Source organism: Triturus cristatus, chromosome 2_2, assembly GCF_964204655.1.
Source record: "Triturus cristatus chromosome 2_2, aTriCri1.1, whole genome shotgun sequence".
Classification (NCBI taxonomy): domain Eukaryota; kingdom Metazoa; phylum Chordata; class Amphibia; order Caudata; family Salamandridae; genus Triturus; species Triturus cristatus.
Genome location: NC_140582.1, coordinates 1,197,209,660 through 1,197,216,981, shown reverse-complemented (window position 1 = coordinate 1,197,216,981; position 7,322 = coordinate 1,197,209,660). Strand labels below are relative to the sequence as shown.

The following is a 7,322-nucleotide window of genomic DNA, read 5'->3' as shown; positions in this document are numbered from 1 at the left end:
GTTTGCTCACCATTCCATGACAGTTTGGACCTAGCCATATGCAAATCAGTCTTGACCCTGCTCCCTATGGGGTACCTTAGCGTTGCACAAGATATGCTGCACATTTTAGGGACCCTCTTTAGTACCTATTCCCTAGATACCAGAGGTAGCACTTACTAGGGACTTACAGAGGTTATAAATCCAAAGATGGAAGGTGCACTCATTGTGTTTGGACACATTAAATCAAATAGTCCAAATAGTATAGTATTTCTTTCCTTTTATTCTTGTTATTCTTTTTATTCTGATGATTCAAACACGAACAACGCACAGCCAACGCGTTTCGTTCCGTACAGGAACTTCATCAGGGCTGTAATAATCACAAACACAAAAGACAACATTTAAAAGAACATCTATATGTGATAATCATAAAAGCAAACATGTAATACATAACTACTCAATCTTTAGAAGAAATGGCACATAAAAAACACATACATATAAAAACTCCTAGACATGTGGATATGTACATATACATAATTATAACAAAAAAGAAAAGAAGTCATTACAAAGACACATACTTTAACATATAATTCAAACGACTGGACAGTACTCCATATTAACAAACGAATTGTGTACGGATGATACAGGGATCATATATAGCTAACATAAGGTATAAAGAAGAGAGAAAAGCAAAAAGAAGGGAAGAGAATCAAAAGAAAATGTACAATTTAAAGTGAACGAGAAAGGTAAGAAAATATATAGGTGAGAATAGAATCTAAGAAATCAAAAAATACAATGTGCAAAGATATCTATATAGAAAGAGATAAATATATATAAATAATATAACCAAATCATTAAAATCGTTTGTTATTGTCACCCTCATCCACAGACCATGAGTAGTGCAATGTCTCAAGTATTTAAAACAATGATTAGTTATTATTATTCAAAGCTTTATTCGAGGAATATACTCATAAAAGTACAAACATACATTTAAAGTACATCACATTAAAATTTTTCCTATTTATACATACTTTTAAAACAGTTGTGCGTACATAAACAATAAAAATCTTTGGTGTACATTTACACAGAAATCACTTAATACCCCAGTTATATTACATTAATAGAAATTGCCCTCCGTCTAATGGACCATGCCCACCCCAGATACTTTGCTGTTCCTAGAACAATAGGCATATCAGTGACGGTGCAAATATTTCGTAGCGCCTCAACACCCCTGGATGTCCCTAGATTTCTACAAACAGGAGCTAACCAAACTCTTCTCGGGGTGGCATAAGCTTTACACAAGAATAGAAAGTGACCTATATTTTCCTCAGTTGCACCACACACAGGGCAGCACGAGGTGGTTGAACTCCTCCACCTACCCGTCAGTGATCTCAGAGGAAGGGCACCTAATCTTAACTGGAAGAAAAGCTTCCTATCCCCTGGATTAGTAATACTGTCCCAGTATAGTTCCAATGCAGGACACAGTTTGATTTCTAAGAAACGCCCCGCCATTGTATCTGATCTCGTTCTACTCCAGAGTCTGCCATCTATCCAATCCCAATATAAGCTTTTAATTATATTTTTGTTTGGAAAGGGTTCCCCAGATGGATTATCCCATAAATTGGAGAGGCTGAGGTCACCTAAAGCAGTCCTAAGATTTTTTAACCAAACTATTTCATGAAAGGTGTCAGCTTTAATTATGGCAAGGAACCCCTCTGCATAATGCCGTATCTCTGTGGTAGTCCAGAGGCGTCTCCAATAGAGAATCGGGCGCAATCGCGCTCGGTCACGAACTGATCTTCTCCCTAAATCAAGACCAAGCGGGATTAGTGGTGTACTCTGAGGGAGACCCGTGATTCCCCTGAGATACCTATTCTCCGATATTTGCAAGGGGAGAAGCCTCTCGAAACCCCACAGCTCAGCCCCATATAGGGCAGAGCCAATAGCCTTGGCATCATACACTGCCAGGACTGGTTTTATAGGCTTTGATTTAGACTTTTTGTGTTCCACCCGAAGTGCCCCCGAAATCTGTTGATGCCTCAAGACCGTCTTTTCTATATGTTGGGACCATTTTAGATTGTTTGCTATCTGCACCCCAAGATAGGTAAATACAGTAACCACCTCAAGCTCACAATTGTTCAAAAGTATTTTAAGGCCGGGGTCCACGTTTCGGTGAGAAGGCCATCAGCTTGGTCTTACCCACTGTTTTGAATGTAGCTTCTCACCAATAAACCACACCCAATCCCTGCACTCCCACCTGGGAGGCAAATAACAAAATGCAAAGACTCTATCACTTTTAGAATAAGGCTTGGGGTTTATTACATAATACTCTCTAAACAAAGGCTATCTCAGATACCAAATGCATAAGATTCAAATAAATGTAGCAAACTTATAATCTAAAGGCATGAATCAATAACTGAGCAAACTATAATACTGATGAATAAACAAGCAATAACTGATACAAGATAAGGTACACTGGACGTCCTGCAAGAGATCAGAAAGATATACATATATATAGAGCAGAGGAGTACTCTGGATGTGCACCTCTCACACCACAAAGAAAACACCTCCAATGATCAAAGAAACACACAACTCAATACATCACCTGGTGCATACACTGCCCACTTCTGACTGGGGGAATTACAGCCGGGGATCAGAGCTCAGCAAGCCAGGGTTCAATCCGAGATAGACACGTCTGCCCTCGCTCGGAATCCAAACTCCCAGTTTCTCAGCCTGCAACCCTCAGCTATAAACACACTAGAAGATTCGTGAAAGACCTCCTCCCACCGCCAGAGGAATTTTACCAGAACTGGCCAAGTTCCAAGCAAGCATCTCCATGGCAGTAAGGAGCTCTCAAGTCTCTTCCTCCATTCGCACTTCTTCCAGCCTCTGTCTTGACGAAGCTCTCACAAGGCCTTCCACAGTACACTAAACAAAAACAATCACTCAGGAAAACACCAAGACCTTGAATGTGAATAACCCAAACAACTTGCAAGCACGGCCGTGCACGCAGCAGCAAGGCAGAGTCAGACATGAGGCCCTGTCAAAGGCAATAGTCTGCACCTATAATTCTCATCCACACAACTTACGAGCACCACTGTGCACACAGAAAAGTTTGAAGCAAGGTAAAGTCAGAAGGCAGAATGACATTAGACTACGTCAAAGCCAATAGGTCAAAGTCATAATTCACCTAACCCAAATAACATTATACACTTAATCCCTCAGTATACAACATTGAGCACATGTGTGCACCACCACCCACAAGACTGCACCTCAACATCCCATACCTTCTATTCTTGGAAAGACTATTCCACTAAAAGACAGAAGAAAAGCAGGCATATGCACACCCATCCTACATTAAGGCTAAGGTAACATAACATACTTAAGTCAGTACAGAATGGTGGTGGTTGAGGGTCATCATAGGGTGTCAGACCACAAAAGTGGCTGATTCACTACATTGCACCCCATGACCCTTGATCATCACCATTCACATATGTCAAAAACAAAATCTAATGAAGCACTGCATCTCTTAACTGCAAAACTGAAATCATTGCAAAGCATATAGCAACTGTATATCATAACGAAAAAACAAAACTATCATTGAAGCACTGCATATCTCAACTGAAAGCAAAATCATTTAAGACCACATTTCTGAATTGAAAGGCACAACTACTAAAAAGCACATGTTGAAACAGCAACTCATGTGTTGAAGTGGCTACACAAAAATACATAATTCAAAACAAATCATGACTAAAAAACAACTATTATCGAAATGCTCCATTCCAAATCTGAAAAATTCATCAAAAGTATATGCTAATCACTTTAGAGCAAATAAAGTCTGCATTCTCTAAATACATGCAGAAGCAATAACTCAGGTGCATCTAGAAATAGCTCATAGATATCTGGATACACCTTTAAATGAAGACACAAAATAAATGAATCAAGCTTTTGAATGCTCCTAATGCCTCTAATGGTTAAACTGGAAACTCCACTGCCAAACTCATATATTGTAGCAACAGCTACAGGTTATTACTGTTCACTAACTTAGAAAATATCTACTCTGATCGCTGCAAAGCGTCTCTATTGGTCTCCATCCCTAAAAACAAAAACAGTCCTTCTGTGTGAAAAAACACACAGCCATCTTCCATCGCATCTGAACTTCACGTTGATAAAACAGTTCTGGCAAAGCACATCCTGTAGTTCCCTCTTCTTCACTTTTATATAAGGAGTCACCCTGTGTGAAAGATGCACAGCCTCCATGCATGTAAAGTTAGCCTCACGTGAAGGAAACAGTTCCACACTTCGCTGATCCCTTTTTGCTTGGGAAGAAGCAGTCCATCATGCTCTCTGGTATATATCAGCAGCTGTATCTCCTTGACAAGGGAGGACCCCATCCAGTCTGGATAGCCACAGGCATCAGCTGCCACCGTCTGGTCTGGCGATCACTCCAGGCTTGGGGGGGGGGAAGGGGAGGGAAGGGACGGGGGAGGGGAGGGGAGAGGGAGGGCCCCACTCACACGGGAGAAGGGAGTCCCACTCACACGCGGAGAACTGGGCGAATCTGAAAAAGAAACAAGCATCACTCTTCTTGCAAAAAACATTTTTCAAAAGTACACTTCTTCCGTCTTGCAGTTCTAAAAATACAATATTTTAATTTCTGTCTACACAGGTCTCCTCCAGCTCTGGGGAATTGTCTAAGAATACTACCAACGCTTTAGCCTGTGAATTCTTGGTAAAATCTCTCTTTTTCTTTACACAGCAAGAAGGGCTGGGGCAGTCTCCTTCTCTCACTTCTCTCACTGCACCCCTCACAGGTGCTGCCCCCCTTCACAAATCTCTGCGGACACCAAATGGCCCCTCGCCAAACATAACAAGCAGGGACGTCTCTGCTGTCTCTAGCTTGCACCTTATCTCCTTCAAGGTCGAAGTGATCTGCACTCTTGCCAACTTTGGTCTGCTCTGCGACTCTCCTCATGGGAAAAAAAAACTAAACTGCTCTTGACATATCAAAAAGAAAAAAGCATTGGCAATATCAAAAGTCACATATCAAGTCCCATGCTACTTCTGTAACAATATCTGGGACAGCATCAGTCAAAGAAGGTATATTTGCACACATGCTACACAATTAGGGTCACCACCTCAATCTGTCAAGCCCTGAATGATCTCACTGATCCCTTCACGCCCATCTGGCATTCTGTACTGTTTCAAATTAATTTCCTTTATAACATAGGGCACCTTCACTGGGAAATCTTGTGTTTCAAACTCCACTTCAGGACTTTCTATTAAATCCTGTGCAAACTGTTTTTCTGTCTGTACATGCCACTTAACAACCATTGCAATCTCCCATAGGCAAACCACATTTTCTGTAACGCTGTTCTGTCCACAATCTTTTGGTGCCAGAAAGCACAGAATCATCTGCATTTGTCCAGCATCTGAATTTAAAAGTAACCTTTCATTTCCCTGCACTTTCCTGTAATCATTGTACACAATCTGCTGTTCACATCCAAAATCATATTGTTGCATTTCTCTTTCGAAGCAAAATGCATCATTCACTGTCATGTCTAATTCATGTCCGCAACCGGTGATCGTTAAGCCTAAAACATTAGTCTGTTTACTTTCTTGCACATTCCTTTGTGGCTGAAAAAGCTCCTCAGAAGAATTAATTAAAACCGTCTGTGTATCTCGTAGTCTGACTGCATTCTCTGTTACATTTATCATATCTGAATCATTTTGGCTGGTCAAAGTAAACGGCTTCAGAGCCTGGTACACGTTTAATTCTGTCTTCAAAGATATATTGTCAAACTGGGCATCAACTAGCTCTGTTTTCAACTCACTACGTTCTTTTTGCAAATGCCCACATGTTTGATGCATATTAACCAACACATTTAAAATAACACCGCTGTCTCTGTCTAAAATGTCATTAATCTCCTGCTGATTAACACCCTTCATTGCAACTCTGGAGTCTGTAATCTCAAGGGAGTCCCACGCATCAGGAGTATGCTCTGACATCTTACATTCACTTTGCAACTGAAAACATTTTATATGCATTCCTTAACAAACACTTGAAAGGGATCCAGCCCTTTCTGCCTCACGTAGCAAGCTATTTATAAGCACTTTTTACAAAACACACTTAAACACACACACACACCAATTCTAACTCAGCACAATTAGCTCACTTCACGAGCCAGCACATCATATGGGCTACCCCCATGCAAATAAATCAATTGATATCTAAGAGTCTGCTTTCAATTTCTAAAAACAACCGAAAAAAAAACCGTATTTCTTCCCCTTTTAAATCAATGTTCAGATCCTGCAACCGACTACGCCAAAATGTTTTGAATGTAGCTTCTCACCAATAAGCCACACCCAATCCCTGCACTCCCACCTGGGAGGCAAATAACAAAATGCAAAGACTCTATCACTTTTAGAATAAGGCTTGGGGTTTATTACATAATACTCTCTAAACAAAGGCTATCTCAGATACCAAATGCATAAGATTCAAATATATGTAGCAAACTTATAATCTAAAGGCATGAATCAATAACTGAGCAAACTATAATACTGATGAATAAACAAGCAATAACTGATATAAGATAAGGTACACTGGACGTCCTGCAAGAGATCAGAAAGATATACATATATATAGAGCAGAGGAGTACTCTGGATGTGCACCTCCCACACCACAAAGAAAACACCTCCAATGATCAAAGAACCACACAACTCAATACATCACCTGGTGCATACACTGCCCACTTCTGACTGGGGGAATTACAGCCGGAGATCAGAGCTCAGCAAGCCAGGGTTCAATCCGAGATAGACACGTCTGCCCTTGCTCGGAATCCAAACTCCCAGTTTCTCAGCCTGCAACCCTCAGCTATAAACACACTAGAAGATTCGTGAAAGACCTCCTCCCACCGCCAGAGGAATTTTACCAGAACTGGCCAAGTTCCAAGCAAGCATCTCCATGGCAGTAAGGAGCTCTCAAGTCTCTTCCTCCATTCGCACTTCTTCCAGCCTCTGTCTTGACGAAGCTCTCACAAGGCCTTCCACAGTACACTAAACAAAAACAATCGCTCAGGAAAACACCAAGACCTTGAATGTGAATAACCCAAACAACTTGCAAGCACAGCTGTGCACGCAGCAGCAAGGCAGAGTCAGACATGAGGCCCTGTCAAAGGCAATAGTCTGCACCTATAATTCTCATCCACACAACGTACGAGCACCACTGTGCACACAGAAAAGTTTGAAGCAAGGTAAAGTCAGAAGGCAGAATGACATTAGACTACGTCAAAGCCAATAGGTCAAAGTCATAATTCACCTAACCCAAATAACATTATACACTTAAT

At 41.0% G+C, this 7,322-nt stretch overlaps 1 long non-coding RNA gene across 1 annotated transcript; it reads right to left on the bottom strand.

The window, feature by feature from the left end:
- Window positions 1-912: 912 nt before the first annotated feature.
- Window positions 913-6,979, bottom strand: LOC146863379 (uncharacterized). The gene is made up of 2 exons (XR_014978248.1): window positions 6,710-6,979; window positions 913-4,537 (listed from the first exon to the last, which is right to left on the bottom strand). It is a non-coding gene; the product is annotated as an uncharacterized LOC146863379 (long non-coding RNA).
- Between the last annotated feature and the right edge of the window lie 343 nt (window positions 6,980-7,322).